The 21,128-nt window shown below is 45.7% G+C and overlaps 1 protein-coding gene across 8 annotated transcripts in view; it reads left to right on the top strand.

Moving 5' to 3' along the window:
• Positions 1–21,128, top strand: part of CYP4F22 (cytochrome P450 family 4 subfamily F member 22) — a 517,355-nt gene that overhangs the window by 427,967 nt on the left and 68,260 nt on the right. The gene's annotated exons all lie outside the window — the stretch shown is intronic.

The following is a 21,128-nucleotide window of genomic DNA, read 5'->3' as shown; positions in this document are numbered from 1 at the left end:
TGCTAAGCTGGTATTGCAGATATCACTCTAGGTGCAAATTTGAAAAAGTTGCTTAGAGGTGTTTACTGCTGCCTGGATGGTAGTAGATTGCGACATTTTTAAAGAAAGGGAGAAATCTTGGGTTGCTCACCACTTGCGCTCTGTCCTGCGTGCTAAGGCGCGTTGTGCATGGAGTTCAGAGGTAAACTGGGGTCTGCTGGCCGGACAACTTTGCAAAATCATTTCATGGGAACCAGACATTCAACTGCTTCTGAGCAGGCACTCCATAAGCCGTGTTAAAGAAGGAGAAAGGGGAAAGGACCCATTGTTAGCGATTGGTAGTAGGAGGCTACTCGATGTGCTAATCTATTAGCATCAATACCCTTCCAGTTTCTCTGTAGTATTTTAGTCTGACTTTATATACGCCGTGGCTGTGGCAATCTGACTTCCAAAGGTATTATATAGATATCGAACCAGCACATCTGTTGAGCTGGAGAAAACACCACCAAGTGGTATGGGACGAAGACCAAATTCAAAGTGGGACCCTTTATATGGGTATGGCCGTCACAAGTTGTTGCAGGCTAAGACATTCCATACAGGTCAGAAAGAAGGTAGCTACAGAGTTTTGAGGGGCATGTGCCCAGATATTGAAATCCTCAAGGACACGCAGGTTATGCGCGAGGCCTACATCCAAAAACACTGGGAAAAGATCAGATTTAAAAGAAGTTAAACTATATAAAGGTGAACGATAAACATTGAGAAAGTGAAGCACAAAGAAAGCAGAAATTGCTAACCTAACTAGTAGAACTTCAACTTTGTTTTTCCAAGTTGTAGTTAATGGTAGCAGTGAGCAGTTGCAACCATCTTTGAAAATAAGTGCAACACCGCCTGCAGGCAAAGTCGGTTTGCGATCAGTTTGGAGTATGGGGAAACATGTGGGCAGCATTTGAACAAAGTCTGGGCCAGAAGTTGAAGAGAATCAGGTTTCTGTAACGCAGACTAAGTCAGGATTATAGTCCTGAAGTAAGGAGAACATGTCATATTTATGCGCAGAAAGAGAACAAACATTGATCAGACAGGCAAGGAGGGTAAAGCCAGGAATAGTAATATCTGAATTAACCAGAAATGGAGACCATCCAAGGGGCCATTTCGTTTCATTTGGTGCTAAGGCCACAATGGTATCATGCATCCCCCCCAAGAAGGTTTACTGGAGCTGGTCATCGCACATATTCACCACAGACGGTTGCAGATGGGCTGAGCTTAGGCTCAACTCTAGCAAACACTATGTTGCTGAACTCCTTATCACTGTCATGGCGTTCGCCCGTGGAATTATTTAAGACAAAATCCGGAAGGGGTTGCGCACAATGAGCCTGAGAGGGGTAAACAAAAGACTTGTCTTTTAGATTCAACCTTGTCGTTTTACAAATATTACTGGATGAGCAGGTTGGAATCTGCAAAATGTGCACCAGAGTGGAAATATCAGGTGTACAGAAAGATCTATGTCCTGGAGTAGTTTGAAAGGAAGAGATTAAGTTATCTTCATGTGGATTTAGGTTGCCATTGCTCTTATTCCTGTCACGTTTTAGGACAAACAGTGGGTCTTCATGGCCTGGAGAGTTTGGATCAGGATTGGAGCGTGGTGTAGAGAAATCCATGGCCATGTATCGGAACACAATCTCTGAGTGCCTGGCACGTGACCAGTAGCATTCTGGGCAGGGGAAGGAATATTTTCCCATAATGCGAGGAGATTGGCCATAATGTCTGATAAGTAAGGCAATGTATAGACAAGGCAAAAGAATGAATGGAGGGAGGTTGTTGTAAGGTTCCAAAAATACCTAAATCAAGGGGAGGTCGGCAAGATAACTATAAACCAACAACAGAAAACCCAGACACAAACAGGCTCAGAACCCTCCCTCGTTTGCGGATGGTGCAAGATATTGCCTTTGATGTTTTGTGGTATGCAATTTAGGCAAGTGTAGGTTCGAGTTTTTGTTGTTTGTAAGAATGTTTGATGTTCATTTGTTTTGCTGATGCCTGCTCGTATCAATATGTCTCTTAAATTCTTCTTTCATTTATTGCAATCCAGGGAAACTCTTTGCAAAGTCCACTTAAACATGGATCTGTTTGTAAAATCGTCCAGTATGTCTTCATCAATGTGATTACTTGTGGTGCAGTTAGAGCAAACCTAAAAAGAAATATCAATTTTGATCGTTCGTTCTTGTTGTATTCTTGATATTTTAACAATTCATCCATGTTTTTTGCATATTCCTGTTTCTGTGCTTTTTTAATTAACATTCACAGGGTAGCCTCGACTTAACAGTTTAACTTGCAGTAATTTGGCTACAATCTCAAAATCAAAGCTGCTGCCATGTTGGGAGCTGATGCAGTGCCCACAGACATGAATAGGAAGGTGGAGTAATGAGGAATCATATTGGTTGACATGCACACAGGAGCTCATAAGTCTCTGCAAATGATAAGTTGGCCTCTGTCCAGGGTGTAGTAATGGCACATTCCAAGTTGTAGTATCTTCAGTGCATTTTGCCTGAGAATCGAAATGAGACACATGGGCACAAATTGCTGGATTATGCTTAATTACATGTAATGGAAAAGGCCCTTTGGAGGCCATGGTTACTGTATATCATATGTGAAAGCCAAGCAGGATTTTTTCATCTGGTTTGAAAAACTGGAGTTAGCTTTCTGCCTCGAGGAGGTGGAAGAGGAGTTGTGGTAGCAGCCCTTATGAGCAGTCCACCGGTGGTCAGTACTGATGTAATAATTCAGTTTCCTCCTGAGAGGCCCATTCCGAATTGAAGACGCCATACTTATGAAGTTCTGCAAAATCACCTTTTGCGCTTCAATAAACTCACTAAAAGGGGAAATCAAACCTTTGAGGCATTTGCATATCAGACCTTGAAGTATCTGGGTAGATGGATCACAGGTAACTGTCAAGGGTTTTGACCCATGTTGAATCAATAGACTGGGTAGATGTGGGGATGAGCTGTCGCCGGCCATTATTCTATCCCAGAACAAACTAAATCAATAGACTGGGTGTATGTGGGGATGAGCTATCGCCGCCCACATTCACACCAGAATAGGAGAACTGCGCAGTTGGCACGAGACCACTCCAAAGATACAACCTTCTTATGGGGCGTTCCACATCACCACTCTACTGTAAGGATGCCATCAAAACAATGTTAAGCAAGGGTCCTATACTATCAAGCAAAAGACCACTCTATTGAAATGCAGTAATTCAAGACAACTCAAAAATGGATGCAGTACCGACAAATTCCCCAAGGTGGCGCTAGCGGTCTAAACTCTGACAGGGAAACTGTATTTAGGAGTGGCAAGAGGGGCAGGGACTTCAAAGCTTGTTGGTTAATTGAAAATCTTAGCCACCTGCTGTTCCCAGAGGCCAAGAGGCTGAGAACTCAACACCCCAGAGATTCCCACACCAGGAGGCAGGATATCACATGACCCTGTTGATTGATTGAGGAGAGACTTCCAGGCAGCCTGCTGGAGCCCACACAATAGCCCCTTTCTGTTGAATGGGGTATGTTAATTTTGAGTGTTTCCTGTCAACAGCCCTCTGCCAGCAAGGAGAGACATGTGATCACTGACCCACCCAGACTTCTGGAGGCGGACCCAAACACTTTGGGGAGTTGAATTGCAACAAATATATATTTTATAGAAACAGTGATAACTTATTGTAACCAAATGACAGGAATGTACAACTTTGAGAGTCTTAGTTTGAAAAATGCCCTCACGATTTGAGTCCAAACTCCAATTTGTACCATGTTCTGGGGCAAAACCCCGCTAATTATGAATATTATAGACAATGTGTTTAAGCTACAGACATGGAAAGTTACTGGGATATATGTGGAAGGGAAATGTACCTTTGTATAATTTTTGATGAAAATCCCATATTGCAAAACCCACTAAAATCGAAAATAAGTTGCCATTTTTGAATGCAAGCTCCTAGAAACGCCAGAGTCGGGACAGGGACTATCTTTAGTAGTATATGATGTGTGTATGTGATGTCAAACAACTGTGTACCGGGGAAATATGTATTTGGATCAAATATAGATTTGTGGGCAAATTGACCAGGGGAGGGTCCTCTGACCCATAAACAGACCTCATCACTCTGACTCACATTTCCTTCCCCCAATCATGGGAGAGGGGAGAATTGGGCCAATGACAAGTAGAGAGGGGCAGGCTCAGTTATGCCACGCACACACCCACTTTCAAAACACATGAAAAGAGACTGCTGGGACAGGTAGAGACATTCAATTCCATTTTCTGCGGGACGCTCTGCCGGGAGACTCCAGACTTCACATCCATCAATCTCCAAAGACCAGAACTTTACTTCAGAACTTAAAGCAAGGGCCTAAACCCACAAAGTGAGAACTCTTCTCAGCAGGCCTCAGCATCCTTAAAATCATCTGCAAACTATTCCACAGCCGGGCGAGCTGTTTGAATTCTGTGCCAAGAACTTTTGCCAGTACCCAGAAAGCAGTGTTACATCCAGAATCCAGAGAGGCTAGACCAGCAGAGCAGAGCTGACCCAGACCGCTGTGAGCAGAACCAGAATTCCGGATCGCAGTGAGCAGAACCGGTGCCTGATTGACCCGCCGAGCAGACAGAACCGCAGCCGGACGTGTTGACCAGATCCGTGACGAGGCCTAGTTCAAATTTATATTGTGAGTACCTAGCAGAACTGTGCAGAACCAATCTCTTAGTTAAAATAATCTAATCCAAACTATTTTAACCTAATTAGAACAGCCTCCTAGAAATCGTGTCATCTGTCATTTGTAAAGCTGCACAACTGTCACCTGTCAATTCTGCAGCTGCAAGCTGTCACCTGTCATTTTGAGTTTTACTTTAAATCCGAAAATCTACCTTTATTAAATTGTCCGTATCTCTGGAAACGTTTGGGCTAAGAACGAAATTTAACTTTCATTTTAAAGCTGTGATTCTAGGCTTACCAACAAACCTACTTACTTTTTCCTCAATCGCGATTTACGCACTCGCGAAATTTACCGCGATTTGCGATTTTGGCTCAATTTCTCCACTTGTCAAAATAGCAGCTCCATTCTTTCCTTTGTTAAAATCCGTTTGCAACCTGGTAATAACTCATAGAGCATTGCTAAAGTGAGCCTGAACTAATACCAACAAGCATCTCTCACTCACCCTGAACCTCTAGAGGGAATTAAAAGCAATTTTAGCACCTTTTCACTTCTGGGTTAGATTTACCACTTGTGCAGATTAATACAGTGTGCCAACTGACCAGATACACATATCCGGTTAGATCACCACGCTGTTTTACACTGTGAAAGCATCCCTCAAAGGAACGCTCTAAGGAAACAGTCTGTTTTGCAAAATAAAATACAAACTTCTGTAAGTCAGGAAGGAACTCAAATTCCAGAATGACGACCTTGGTAGATATGAAAATAGCCAGAGAGCACTTCTTACATAAGCTATTTGTGAGAGGTCAGTGGACTCATCAGGACCAAACGGTGTAGTTTGGTAACTGAATCAGGGTAACTGAATCTAGTTTGGTAACTGAATCAGGGTAACTGAATCAGGGTCAGATAGATGGAGAGATCAGGGTCCATTACATGTGGCCCTGAGTGAATTATATATGGCTTTGAAGGCCAAAGATGAACACAATAAGATTGCCAGGATAGCGGCATATTTGTATCTATATATGAGAGCCATGCAGGACAAATGTGCTGAAGGCCAAGATCTGGCAAATAGGCAACAGATGGCGTTAGAAAAGGACCAATCTGACCTGGTCTCTTCTGAGCAGAGGCTGCAGAGGAGCCAGGAGTCAGAAAATGATAGTAGGCAGTATATCATTAAAATAAAAGAGGACATGGATATACTGCAACAGGAAAAGACAGACCAGGATACCAGAATTCTGGCTTTGCGGAAGGAGCACCAAGACAGTTTGGACTCCTTACTGCAGAGCCAGAAAAAGCTGGAGCAACAGATCAATTTCAACAGGGTATGCACAGAGCAGGTAGCCACCCTGCAAATCCAACTAGACAGAGAGAAAGAGGAAAGCAATACATTGATTTTGAAAGACCTGAATACCCAGGCAGAGTTTGATCAAGAACCCCAGAAAGCTGGTGCCTTTCAAAGGCAGAGGGACGACCTGGCGTCACAAATGCAGGCTCTTGGTCAGGAAAGGGATACCTTAGGCCAGGAAGTCTGCCATTTAAAAAGAAAAATTGAAGAAAATCACTTGGCCCTCCAGGGGCTGGGTGAGCTCCAAAAAGAGCATCAGGGCTTGCTAGATCACACCAGGAGGGTGGAGGAGGCTCTGGCAAGAAAGGAGCAGGCCAGTAGGAATGGGACTGAGGAGGTAACCCTCCTGCAGCAGAGACTGGCCCAGTACTCCAGGACCAATCAGGAGGCACAGAGAGAAAATGAGGCTCTCTGTCAGCATAATGATAGGCTCCAGCAACAGGTAGCCATGCAGGAGAGACTAATAGATTCTAGTAAGGCCTTAACTGAAGAACTGAAAGCGCAGGCTCTTGCATTGCAACAGGGAGCAGGGGCGGATAGAGATGAGGTTCGCTGGGAAAGAGAAACTCCTGAGCATAACCTCAGGAGCCCTAGTGCCAGAGGCCTTCACCTCTACCAGTCCCTGGACTCTGCCACCCCCATGTTCCCTGGCGCACATGAGCACGGGGCCACAGGGATGGCAGATTACTATCCAGCTAAAAGTATGGGGCTCATAGGCCAGTACCACCCAGGAATGGAGGGGCGGGCATCCGGGTATGGGCACCCAAGCACAGTGCAATTTAGTGGGGAACCCCAGGAGAGTAGGCCCACTAAGGGCATCCTGAAAACCTCTGCCCAGTTAGGTCAGTGGGGGGGATTCCCAGTAAATCCTGGTAGCAAGGAGGGATCTGAAGACTCCTCTGAGTGTCACAGGAGACCAGGTCCCCACATTCTGCAAGCCATTCCCAGGCTCGCAGAATCCGGGAAAACCTGGAAGATCAGACAGGCACCTCTGGGAGCAGCGCTTCTGAGTCGGAGGATGAATGGCCCAGGGTGACCCGAACCAAAAAGGCCAATAAGGCAAAAAGGGCCTGGTTTAAGGACCCATTGAAACAAATAAAGGCAATAAGGAGTGTCATCACGCCTTATCATAAGAACACCAAGTATTCTGTTTGGGAACACTTGGAGCTCTATGAGCAAATGATGGAGACTTTCCATTTGAAGGACAGCCAAAGCTGTATTCAATATGTAAAGTGGACCTTCTCACCAGAATACTCCAGTTTCTTTGCGGGGCTGGAGGATCAAAACCATTCAAGGTGGTCCACATACAGGACGGCCATCTTGAAACATTTTTCTGTGCACAGAAATCCTCAAGAGGCTCGCAAGGCAGCCTACAATTTGCAATGTGGGGAGGATCAGGCCCCACAAGAGTTTGTGCAAGAATTAAAGCGTGCTTTTGTGCAGACCACCAGAAGGGTGCGCATGGATAGCAGAGAATTTATCAATACGTTTTTCCATGCCTTACCCAAATACATAATGACCCAGCTCGTGAGAGATTTTCATGAGAAAAGATCTTTAGACTGGGTCATTGAACAGGCTTCCCGGATCTATGAGGTGCAGAAGCCCATCGAAAATAAAAATAATGCGCCGAAAAACCCCAAAACCAACAGCACCCCTGCTGCTGCCAAGGTGGCAGAGGTAAAGGTTGCCCCCGTTTTAGATTTGGAGATGGGGGGGGCTAAAAACCTGCCTGCACCAAATAATTCACAGCCCAGAAGGCCCTCGGGCCAGTCACAGACAGGGAGTCGAGGAGGTAGTCCCACAAATGGGGTCACTCACTCCCCTGATTATGTCAGTCCCCGCTACAAGGGAAACCGACCCATCCTGGGTTATGTGTGGACTCCTCCAGCCCAAGGGGGGGGGTCCAGCCAAGCACCTAACCCAGGGAACTTCCCTCCCAAATTCCCACAGGAGGGCAGAAATTCTCCAAATCCTGGGCAGAACTTTTTCCCAAGGTATCCGCCCAACTTCCAGCCCCAAAATCATCCATCCTTCTTTCCCCAATTCCCTGAGCCCAGACAACCTAATCCGGGAGAGGGGAGGCCAAGGGTGGAGGGGTACCAAAAATCTTCCCAACCAGGGGTACTACGAGAGAAGGGATAGCTACCCTTCCCGGGATCAGCCCAGGGGAGAAAATAGAGCCCCGTATCAGCCTGAGCGGGTTTCACAACTTGAGCGCCAGGTCCGAAATATGGCACGAGATCTGGGTCACATACTAAGGGCTCAACAGAATCCTCAGATGAGCATGCCACCGCAGAATGCCCCAAACTCTGGACCTGGTGCTCCAGAACAATTACGGGGGCAGCACCCAGATAACCCACCGGTTCCCAGGGAGGAGGCACAAGCGGAAGGGGGTGTAAAGCCTTGGAGGAAGCTTCCTTCCCAACTTGTAAACAGCCCCTGGAAAACCAGGAACCGGAAACAACATCTCCTGCCCCTGAAAGCCTGCCTCCCAAGGAGCAGAGGGGGGGTAGGAGAAACAAAGGACCCAAACAGACCCACTTTGTGGAGGAGGTACAGGTCTTCCAATTTGAGGGAGAGGGATCCTCAGAAGATCCTGGGAAAAGGATCTTCTCCTTCAGAGATGGGGGAACTCCTCCCAAGGAAAAATGGGTCCCCAGGGATGCCAATTCAGACTGGGGAGATGTGGAGACTGAGCTACCACCGCCCATCATCTCATCCCAGAACTGACAATACCAAAATCCCAAGGGTCAAACCCATCCTGATGACTGCCTCCGAAAAGGGGGGGGGCGGCCCAGAACCCGATACCATTTCCAGTTGGCAACTTTTTCTTTCAGATTCCCCAGGCTCTTCACAGAATTCTGCCCAAATCTCTGCTCCAGCAATGTCCAAAACCAGAAAATTAGCCCACCAGTTGTCCAAAAATGTGCATTATCTGTGCCCCGTTGAGGAGAAGGAGGGAAGATACTATGCCCCGGTACAAGTACAGGGGCAGGGTACAATTTTGGCACTGGTGGACACTGGATCCCAAGCTACCCTTCTGTCCAAAAGGGCCTTTGATGAACTAAATGCAGGAAGGGGGGAGAATTACTGTATTCCTCTCACCTCTCTTCCTGGACAACTGCAGAACTTTGACGGGAAGGAAATTCCTGTCGAGGGGACTGCAGATTTGGACATCAAAATTGGGCGACACAAGGTGAAACACCCGGTCATAGTAGTTACTCCAGAGGGCACGCCTTGTTTACTAGGGAATGACCTCCTGAAAATGTTGTCACCCCTAATAGGTTGCGTAAACAAGGTCCTCTGGACCCAGACTAGTCGACCAATAAAATTAAAACAGAGTGTCAACCATGTTAGTTTAAATGGCACCTGCCACATGGTTGAACAAAAATCTGACCAAGTAGAATTGCACTTCCAGAACATCCGAATTCCAGACGTCACAGTAATAGAAGTAGGACAACAGACTGGTGATTGGGGTCCTCGCTATTTCTGAAAATCAACCTTCCTTCCAGTTTAAGGTGGTATTCCACACTGGAAGGAAACACTATGAAATTTTTTACTAATCCACAATCAGAAACTCCCACTCCTATAGTCCAGGAAGATGTGAAATCAGCTCAGAGCCTGGCTGATATTCAGAAAATTGGAGAGCAGTTGTTCATCCCTGTTCAGTTAAATGATGGGAAGGACTCTGTTCTCGCTCGAGTGTGTGTGTGAACAACGGTAAGAGCTTCATCAGCGAAGTCATGTTCCGCCAACTCCCAAAAGATCCAGCCATTCCCACATTCAAACTGATAGACAAATGGGAAATGGATCTGGAAACACCCAATTCCAAACAAGCAGGTGTATGCTCAAAATCTCCATTGGCAACAAGAGCAAAGTCCATAATTGTTGGGTCGTGCGAGACGTCACTGCCGCCTTTTACTTAGGCAGTGACATTCTCAATCGCTTTGCCATTAGTTTGGACCTAATAAACTTCAAAGCTTGGTCCCGATTAGCGGATAATCCCATCGGCTTTGATGATCCAGAAAAAGCATTTAGGTCAGCTCAATTGCTACCTTATGCAGTTGAAATTCAGATTAAAGCGGAAGTCAACATCCCAGAAAGGACCCGACAATTCTCCCTGGAAGTGAAAGTTAAAAGAGGACAAAAAGTGAAAAACCCTGAGGCTTATATACATCTAAATGCTTCTCTCCAACAGCAAGGGTTGGGGGTAAAACCAACACCATTAGTCAACATAGAACATGACACCATTCCAATAGAGGTGGATAACAGCGACTTAAAGAGTATTACTCTAGCCGCAGGCACCATTATCAGAATGGCGGTTGATGACCGACATTTTTCCATTGATTTAGGGAATGAACTGTTAGGACCGATCCCCAAGGACTGTTTTGACAGTGACAGCGATGACAATACAACACCAGACAGGATCTTCACCCGGCATGGGGGGAACTTCCTGGTGTACACTGCCTGCCCTTATGGTAAGGAAGATATGACTTGTGACTTCAGGAGGGATGAGGTGATTTTCCAGGTCCATGAGGGCTCCCTTTCCCACTTGAAGCCTCCAGTCCAAATCAGCACTCTGACCAGGGACTTCTCCACCCAGCTGGAGGAGGCCGCGGAGATAGCCAAACCAGAAGTCTTTCCAGGCTTCAGGCAGATGGTGGAAGAGAGAGTCAACCTAGCTGATGCCTGTGTGACTCTGGAACAGAAGCAAAACTTGAAACAAGTTTTCTTGGATTTCCAAAATCTCTTTGTGGTAGACTCATATGACTGTGGTCGCACCGACATCCACACCACAACAATTCCCACGCACCCTGGAATGACTCCAGTGTTTGTGAAGCAATATCGTTTGCCTCTCGCATCCATGGAGTCCCTTACTGAAATAATTAAGAACCTTGAGTCCCGGGGAATAATCCGTCCAGTCCACAGCACTTTCAATAATCCGATGTTGGGAATATTGAAGCCAAACGGCCAGTGGAGACTCTGTGCCGACCTTAGGGAGCTCAACAAACGGGTCCATACTTCCAGATGGCCTCTGCCCTACATTGACCAAGAGCTGGCCCAGATCCAAGGGTCACAAGTATTCACTGCAATAGACCTGACCAATGGATACTGGACCGTGCCTGTCAGTAGGGAGGACCAATACAAACTGGCTTTTACCTTTGGGGGCCAGCAGTACACCTGGACCCGGACTCCCTTCGGATACCTCAACTCCGGCAATGAATTCAACATTTTCTTACATAAGGCCATGCCCGACCTGGGTGTGAGGGGTAACCTGGCTTATGTAGATGATGTCCTCATCAAAAGTTCATCTGTGGAGGAACACATAGCGGAGATCCATTATGTTCTGACACAGTTGAGGGCCGCCGGAGCAAAACTTTCCTTTCAGAAAGAACAGTGGTGTAGAACCCGTGTTAATTTCTTGGGGCATGAGATTACTCCTCAGGGTCTCTGTCCCCAGGAAAAGAAAGTGGAAGCACTTCAGAAACTGAAAGACCCCACCACTCTGCAGGAACTAAGGAGCCTCCTTGGACTGACTAATTACAGCAGAAAGTTCATTGAGGGCTACACAGAGATCACCAGACCCCTGATTCATCTCCTGAAGGGGGGGGTCAAGTGGGAATGGGGTCCAGAACAATCCGAGGCAATAAGACAACTCAAAAGAAGCCTCTCACAAGCGCCTTACCTAGCTTACCCTGTCAGAAACTAGGATTTCTTCCTGGAGACAGGGTTCTCTAATACGTGCTTGACGGCAGTATTATACCAAAAGCATGACAAGGTCAATAAAGTAATCTCCTATGCAAGCAAAACTTTATCCTCTGTGGAGGAAAAATTCAACGATTGTGAGAAGGCACTCCTGGCAACGGTGTGGGCATTGAAGAATTACCGCCCGTTTATCCAGGGGGAACACATCATAGTGGAGACTCCACACCAGCCTCTGCAATATCTCCAAAGTGACAGAATCCGGGCCGGAAATGTGAGTAATTCCCGAATTACTTCCTGGATTCTGTCAATGCAAGGCTTTCCTGTGCAGGTCAGATATGGCCAAAACAAGAAGAGTCCCCTCGCGCAAGGTCTGGCTGACTTGCATGATTGTGCCAGAGAAAACTGTCTCGAGGACGGAAGTCTAAAAATGAAGGACAACATGGAGGCATACCTTAATTCCCCACACAAAGTCTTTGAAGAAGACAAGTGTGAGGGAATGCCCACTGTCTATGTGGATGGATGCTCGTACCATGTTGACGACAACGGGGAGAAAGAACTGGTGGCCGGCGTAGGGAATGCGTGGGTGAATGAGTCACCAGAACCCTCCGCTGGATACAAAATTGGTCCCCGAAGTAGTCAGGGGGCAGAATTGATGGCTGTGCATCAGGCCATCCGCACTGCTGTCCAACATCAACTCCACGAACTGGTCATAATCACAGATTCGGATTATGTACGGAACGGGTTCGTGGAGCACCTGGTTAATTGGAAAACCAGAGGCATGTTATGTGCTAATAACAAACCCCTGAAACATGGGAAGTTAATCCAAAACATTGATGATCTGGTCACATCGAATGGGATGACCATCTACTGGAAAAAGATCAAGGGTCATTCCAAAGTAGAGGGACCAGACAAAACTGGAAATTACTTAGCTGATCAGCTGGCCCAAACCGGGGCCATCTAAGGGGATCTAATAGAAATAGAGTCCCTGTTGGGGGAAATCCAGGTCACTGCTATGACTAGGTCCCAGACGAATGCTCACAATGATCTTTTAACTGCACAATGGAGTAAGGAGACCCCTGATGCTGATTTGTTTACAGCTCAGAAGGGGATCCAATTATTGGTAAGTTTTACCAACACCTTGAGGACCCTGAGAACTTACCCACTGACGGATACCGATTACATTGGGAAAGAGGACCTAAGAGTGTTGATGAAATGTCCAAAAAGGTTCTGAATCCAAGACGGTTTGTTGGTAAGGAAATCCCAAGCTGGCCATGATCAGTGGGTGGTCCCTACTTCATTCCGAAGCCTGATGTTAAGTCACGCCCATGATGCGGCCACCGCCGGTCATAGGGGGTTTCACACAACACTGGAAATCTTGAGAGGTTGCATACTGGCCACACATGAGGCAGCACCTTGACCAATACTTGAAGGGGTGTCTTGTGTGTGCACAATTTCAGCCATCATCCCTCACACACCGTGCGCCTCTCCAAAAGAGGGGGATGACACTGCCATGGTCAGATTTGCAAATCGACTTTGTAGGCCCTGTAATTCGCTTGTCTAGAGGAAACAAGTACATGTTGACCGTTACATGCTTGTTTACCAAGTGGGTGGAATGTCTCCCGGCCCCAAACTGCAAGGCAGAAACAGCAGCTGCTCTGATGATTAACCACATCTTTTGCCGTTTTGGTCTACCTCAAAGGATTGAGTCAGACAGAGGTAGCCACTTTACCAGTGAAGTAATGACAAAGATGTGGGAGATACTGGGGGTCAAAAGGAAGCTACATATTGCTTACAGGCCAGCTTCTTCTGGAGCAGTGGAGAGATGCAACCGAACCATTGTGAGCATCTTAAAAAAGTTTGTGGCAGATTCTGGGCCAAGTTGGGATATCCGACTACCTCTGGTCCTAATGGCCATCAGATCTACCCCTTCATCTGCAACCAAAATGTCACCATTTCAGTTGATTACGGGGCGCAAGTTGGTGCTTCCCCAGCATTTGCTCTACAGAACCCAAGAGCAAACGTTGATAAATGCCTCCACAACTCATGAGTATGTGGAGAATTTAAGGAAACACCTCCAACATGCTTTTGCCTATGCTCAGCGGAATCTAGAAAGATCAGCTGATAGCATGAAAACCCACTACGACCTGAAGACCACCAGGAAGGAATATACTGTGGGGGACCGGGTCTATCTATACAATTTCCAAAGGAGCCAGGCCAAACAGTGAAAAGTTTTGCCTACATGGAAGGGACCCTTTGAAATTATAGGCAAAATCTCCCCTGTTGCATACAAGATCCGCATCCCCAAAGGCAGTTTGGCGGAAGGGGAAGACAAGTGGGTACATATAAATCAGCTAAAGTGTTGCCATCCCAGGCACACGCTGCAGCAACTGGAGGAGTCCTCTGCAATACCAGAGGGGGCCGCTCCAGAGTAAGTCAGTTCAAACTCTAAAATATTCCACATATCAAAAATATAGTAACGTAATGCAAATGTTCCCTGTTATATATTGTTTTTAAAATCAGACTGCAAAATGCATTCAGATGTATAAAATGTACATGCTCGCCACACCATCAATAGTGGTGGAAAAATGTCTAGGAATGTGTATTGCCGCTTTTGCTTTATCATCCTAGGAGAGAGGAAACCATGGAGACTGACCAAGGAGGACAACCGGGGGCCGGGAGCAGAGACCCGAGGGGCCCGGGGTCCCGCCCAATATTCCCAGCAGGACCGGCGAGGAGAACCGATCGATCCAACTGGGTGGAGGAAAAGATGCTGAACTGTGCCATCTACAGAATTGGAAGAAGATAATGTGGACATATCAGCGCAAGGGCTCCAAACCTCCTTTGCACCCGACTTCCCCTCGACTTGAATCAAAGCGTAGTCGGGCGGGGGGGTTTTGTCAAGGGTTTTGACCCATGTTGAATCAATAGACTGGGTAGATGTGGGGATGAGCTGTAGCCGCCCATTATTCTATCCCAGAACAAACTCAATCAATAGACTGGGTGGATGTGGGGATGAGCTATCGCCGCCACATTCACGCCAGGATAGGAGAACTGCGCAGTTGGCACGAGACCACTCCAAAGATACAACCTTCTTATGGGGGGTTCCACATCACCACTCTACTGTAAGGATGCCATCAAAACAATGTTAAGCAAGGGTCCTATACTATGAAGCAAAAGACCACTCTATTGAAATGCAGTAATTCAAGACAACTCAAAAATGGATGCAGTACCGACAAATTCCCCGAGGTGGCGCTAGCGGTCTAAACTCTGACAGGGAAACTGTATTTAGGAGTGGCAAGAGGGGCAGGGACTTCAAAGCTTGTTGGTTAATTGAAAATCTTAGCCACCTGCTGTTCCCAGAGGCCAAGAGGCTGAGAACTCTTAACACCCTAGAGATTCCCACACCAGGAGGCAGGATATCACATAACCCTGTTGATTGATTGAGGAGAGACTTCCAGGCAGCCTGCTGGAGCCCACACAATAGCCCCTTTCTGTTGAATGGGGTATGTTAATTTTGAGTGTTTCCTGTCAACAGCCCTCTGCCAGCAAGGAGAGACATGTGATCACTGACCCACCCAGACTTCTGGAGGCAGACTCAAACACTTTGGGGAGTTGAATTGCAACAAATATATATTTTATAGAAACGGTGATAACTTATTGTAACCAAATGACAGGAATGTACAACTTTGAGAGTTTTAGTTTGAAAAATGCCCTCACGATTTGAGTCCAAACTCCAATTTGTACCATGTTCTGGGGCAAAACCCCGCTAATTATGAATATTATAGACAATGTGTTTAAGCTAGAGACATGGAAAGTTACTGGGATATATGTGGAAGGGAAATGTACCTTTGTATAATTTTTGATGAAAATCCCATATTACAAACCCCACTAAAATCGAAAATAAGTTGCCATTTTTGAATGCAAGCTCCTAGAAACGCCAGAGTCGGGACAGGGACTATCTTTAGTAATATATGATGTGTGTATGTGATGTCAAACAACTGTGTACCGGGGAAATATGTATTTGGATCAAATATAGATTTGTGGGCAAATTGACCAGGGGAGGATCCTCTGACCCATAAACAGACCTCATCACTCTGACTCACATTTCCTTCCCCCAATCATGGGAGAGGGGAGAATTGGGCCAATGACAAGTAGAGAGGGGCAGGCTCAGTTATGCCACGCACACACCCACTTTCAAAACACATAAAAAGAGATTGCTGGGACAGGTAGAGACATTCAATTCCATTTTCTGCGGGACGCTCTGCCGGGAGACTCCAGACTTCACATCCATCAATCTCCAAAGACCAGAACTTTACTTCAGAACTTAAAGCAAGGGCCTAAACCCACAAACTGAGAACTCTTCTCAGCAGGCCTCAGCATCCTTAAAATCATCTGCAAACTATTCCACAGCTGGGCGAGCTGTTTGAATTCTGTGCCAAGAACTTTTGCCAGTACCCAGAAAGCAGTGTTACATCCAGAATCCAGAGAGGCTAGACCAGCAGAGCAGAGCTGACCCAGACCGCTGTGAGCAGAACCAGAGATCCGGATCGCGGTGAGCAGAACCGGTGCCTGATTGACCCGCCGAGCAGACAGAACCGCAGCCGGACATGTTGACCAGATCCGTGATGAGGCCTAGTTCAAATTTACATTGTGAGTACCTAGCAGAACAGCCTCCTAGAAATCGTGTCATCTGTCATTTGTAAAGCTGCACAACTGTCACCTGTCAATTCTGCAGCTGCAAGCTGTCACCTGTCATTTTGAGTTTTACTTTAAATCTGAAAATCTACCTTTATTAAATCGTCCGTATCTCTGTATCTCTGGAACCTTTTGGGCTAGGAACGAAATTTCTACTCCTTATACTTTTTCCGCAATCGCGATTTACGCACTTGCGAAATTTACCGCGATTTGCGATTTTGGCTCAATTTCTCCACTTGTCAAAATAGCAGCTCCATTCTTTCCTTTGTTAAAATCCGTTTGCAACCTGGTAATAACTCATAGAGCATTGCTAAAGTGAGCCTGAACTAATACCAACAAGCATCTCTCACTCACCCTGAACCTCTAGAGGGAATTAAAAGCAATTTTAGCACCTTTTCACTTCCTTGCAAACCACATTAAAGTAATTCGCCTGTGTTTAAAACTCATCCCCGTTTTCTCTAAGCTTGCTGGGGGAACTGGAACTGTGTATTGCATTTTAAAGTGTGATTTGGTGGGATTCTTGAAGACTGTGTGCTCTCCTTCCATTTCTTGTATTGCAGAGGGGGGAGAGTGAATTGTCAAAAGAAAAAGTGATCATATTACCTTTTGCTAAAATCATAACAAGTTATTTTTGTACTGCATTTTATTCCACCTTGCATTTCCTTGAAACCATCAAGCATTTTCAGCTACTTCATCCTCTACACTACTCCTAAGTAACCAAATCAGTGTACCCCTGTAACATTATCCATTGTTGATCACGGTCATATTCTGAAGTGTGATAGCAGTTATCAATTTATTTATAAAGTGTGATAGATATATATTGTTGAATTGTCCAAATAAACCTTTTAAATTTGCAAAACAAACCTACTTCTTGGCTCAGTGGGGTCAGGGTGATTCTAAGAGGGGGGTGTTATACAAGGGTTGTCACCCAGAGTACTGAACTGGACATAAAAATACATCAATAAGGGTTTTCCTCAGCATCCCAGACTAGGCATTGACTTAGCTGTAGTGTTGATTGAATATCGCTTACATGACAAAGTTGACACATGAGGGCATCTATAATTTTGTTGCATGTCAGGGAATCCTTAAAAATGTAAAATGAAGTTACACCAGTACCTGGGAGCCAGGATTATCCCAGCGCCTAGGGAGCTTGTAAAGACAGCCGACCAGTGTGTAACACTCAAGTCCACAAGTATGCACATGATAAAAGCAAACCAAATGATAACAAGGACATCATGTGATGGTAAATTTCAGCTGCATATATCATCCGCTCGTACAGAAGGGAAGTGTGAGGACACCTGTAGCACTCGGGCACCCACATTCACATCCCCACAGGGCTGCCCTGTGTGTGGAGACTGAAATAGGAAGGAAGATCCTGCCTGCAATGGTAGATTGAAGCCGGTTGTAGTTTGCGCTCATATCCTGGAGTTGGAAGAGATATCACAGACGATGAATTCACACTAGGCTAGGGGCTGGTCGAATGTACCCCAGTATCTCTGAACGGGAAAAGTTCTGGGTCGCCAACAAAGGCCTTGGTTCATACTAATGCTGAAATAATTCATGTGTTCACGTATTGAAATAAAGGCCCAGCAATTCCTTATAATTCTGTAAGTATCATGCTATCCGACAATGGTGGGAGCAGGAGGATTAGATCATCCTTGGTCCTGACAAACTAGTTAGGGGGGTTGATGACCTTACCATACAAGATGCCCACTGGATATCGCAGCGTTCAGTAAGAGAGAAGAAACCTCTCAGCTCCATGGCTTTGTCAAGGACACAATTCAGGTGAACTGCCTGCTAGACAGTGACCTGCATGACGAAGAAATCATTGCCTTGGTCAGTAGCTCTAGGGCCAAGGAAGCAGCACCAGCTGGAGATGTTGAGAGACCGGCATTGACGGTACTGTTCAGTCCAGAACCAGAGTCTGTAGAGTTGCAAGCTCCTGCCATACACGGCCTAGTGGCCACTGAGATCTCAGGGTTGCCCACAGGTGTAGAGGTGCAGATGTAGAACCACAACCTGGAATGGAGGACACTAGAAATAAGTGATTTGTCCTCAGATGTTGCTCGCAGTCAGGTTGTGTTTACCAAGCAAGGCGTGACTGCCCTAACTGGCAGATTTGTGCGAACCGGCAGAGAGACAGGTTCAGCTGGATGCCTCTGAGTTCAGGCTTTACTGGGAGAATGCTCTCCTCTACATTGAGTCCAAGATGTTTGAGGCAAGGGCCACCTGGATGTGGGTTGTGCCCCAGTGCCACAGGAGGTTCCTACTGGACTTGGCTCACAACATTCCTTTTGCAGCCATTTTTTGGAATGACCAAGAGAGCAGCAGGGTGTCTGCCCATTTCTTTTATGGGCCCAAATGGGAATAAAAATAAGAGTTTGCCAATGGCTGCCACAATTGCCAAGCATCCGGTTAGTCTGGTGGAGCTACAAAGGCCCCCTTATTTGCACTACCATTGGTTGGGAAACCTTTTGAGATAATAGGCATGGACGACATTGTAGGTCGTTTGGATTCCAGACCTATTCAGTTAACCAGTACATTCTTGTAGTGGTAGACCATGCCACCTGGTGCCCAGAGACTTTTAGTGCCTGTGAAGTCAAAGACCTTGTAATTCTCTCCTGTATATCCTAAATATGTTTTTTTCTGACAGGGCATCCAACTTCATATCTGCTTATATGAATGCCAGGTGAGATGAGTGTTGAGTAACATAAAAGTTCTCCACAGAATTTCACCCATAGAAAATGTGCTTGTTTAGTGATTCACAAAGAGCCTAAAGTCCATGATGGATGGCTTAGAAGAGCCCCTAGCGAGAAAGTTAGATATTCACTCAGATATTTTCCTGCCATGCCTCCTGTTCTGCTATTGGGAGGTGCCATAAGGTTTAGTCCATTTGAGCTCCCATTTGGCCATTCTGGTAGGGTTCTTCTAAGCCTAATGAGGTAAGGATTGAAGGGCCAACCCCAAACTCCTTCCCACAACATAGTGACTTTGTACTTGGCATCAAACCCAAAATGACCAAATATAGGTAACAGTACCAAGAACCTGAAATTCAGTCAAGAGCTCATAAAGTACAAGCATGACCAAAAGTCCACCAGGTCTGGGTCAAGAAGCTAGTCACTCCCAGTGCCCTGTATGATAAGTGGGCTAGGCCCTGTGCGGTACTGGGGAAAATCAGTGAGGTGGACTACCTTGTTGATACCAAGGCCCTGAGGCAGACGCATCAGTCTTCCATGTCAACTGACAGAAGCATTGTTGCAGTCAGGATGGCTTATTAATGGCTCTGGTCACTTCCAATGAGTCTGAAGAGGAAACGGATCACCACCTAGACTTAGTTCACACTGAGTTCCCTAACTGTTTGCTAGAGGGGATCCAGACATCACTGAGCAGCACTTGTGAGACTGCTGGGCCAGTTTGCAGGTGTGTTCTCACTCCAAGAAGATTGTGGTGCATCCATGGTATCGATAGTAGGGAAGAGCAGGCTTCACAGAATGTCTGTCAAGGTTATGGATACCATCAAGGAGGAACTTTGCAAGATGTTGGACTTGGAGGGTGTGCAATATTACTGTGCAGAAATATCAACATTCTTCTCATTTGCGTGATTACAAAGTTATAATAAAAATCATTTTACATTGAGCAGATACTTTTTAAAATTGTTCAGAATGAAAAACTACTTTTCTATGAAATTTCTTTCAAAGGATGTCCCAGAAAATATTATAACATATGTAATTTCAAAGAGGCTGTTTTTTTCCCTTATTTTACAAAATATTAAATGGCATCCCCCTTTCTGGGCCTGGCACTGAACGTATGGTATCAGTTCCTTTGAGTATCCAGCGCTGTCCATTTATGACCCATAGAGGCCTTGTTGTCATGGCGCCAATGTCAGCAGACTCTTTCAGATGTGGTGCCCTGGGCGCCTGACCCTTGAGGGATTCCACAATCTGTTTTCTGCAGGTGTGAATGGCATCCTGCGTGGAAGACCTAGATGAATGCAAATGTATGTTACATTGGGGGGAAGATTACAGTAGACCCTCCATTTTCAGATTATATTCCTTGTGTTTTTTAGGGCATTTGATAGGCCCCCTGACAATTCAACGCTGTTAATTTTACTACCAGAGCCTGTCTTTAGAACAAAGCAAACCTTTATTGCTTTGGTGATCTCCGCATTATGATAAAGTTTATAGTCCAGCTTCAAAGCCTGAGTTTACACTTTTCTCATGGAAAAGCCATTCTCCGGCCCTGATGCTGGTGAAATTGCCATTTTACTTTCTAGCCCATGTTGCTGTTTCATTCACATTCCCTTGTTTTAATTGGTTCTTTAAAGGGGGAAAAGGTATAACTTCTGTAATGCAGCTGTCAAAGATTTACACTTCACGTCTCTGTATGTTTCTTTCTACAAAGCTGGTTCTCAGTCCTGTGTAGAAATAAATTGACACAATGCAAGCCCCAATTCGTTTTTCTTTTTTACTTTTCTTCCCAGATTTGACTATTCTTCCTTTAATAAAGATTGCTGGATACTTTCATGTAACTGGCAGAACTTATTTTCTTGGCCTTGACATTTACTATGAACAAATACACTATTTTTTGTAGATGAGCTACTGACATAACATTTCCTCGCATTTGTTTCTTTAAAGTGCTGTGTGCAGGATGCAGTTCATATATTTATTTTTCATCCTTTCCTTTTGAATAGATTTCCTTACAGGGATTCTAACCTGCCAATG

The sequence above is a fragment of the Ambystoma mexicanum genome, chromosome 3q, assembly GCF_040938575.1.
Source record: "Ambystoma mexicanum isolate Mex_15411 chromosome 3q, UKY_AmexF1_1, whole genome shotgun sequence".
Classification (NCBI taxonomy): domain Eukaryota; kingdom Metazoa; phylum Chordata; class Amphibia; order Caudata; family Ambystomatidae; genus Ambystoma; species Ambystoma mexicanum.
Note: the sequence above shows the minus strand (reverse complement) of the source record. Positions and strands in the feature narration are given on the sequence as shown.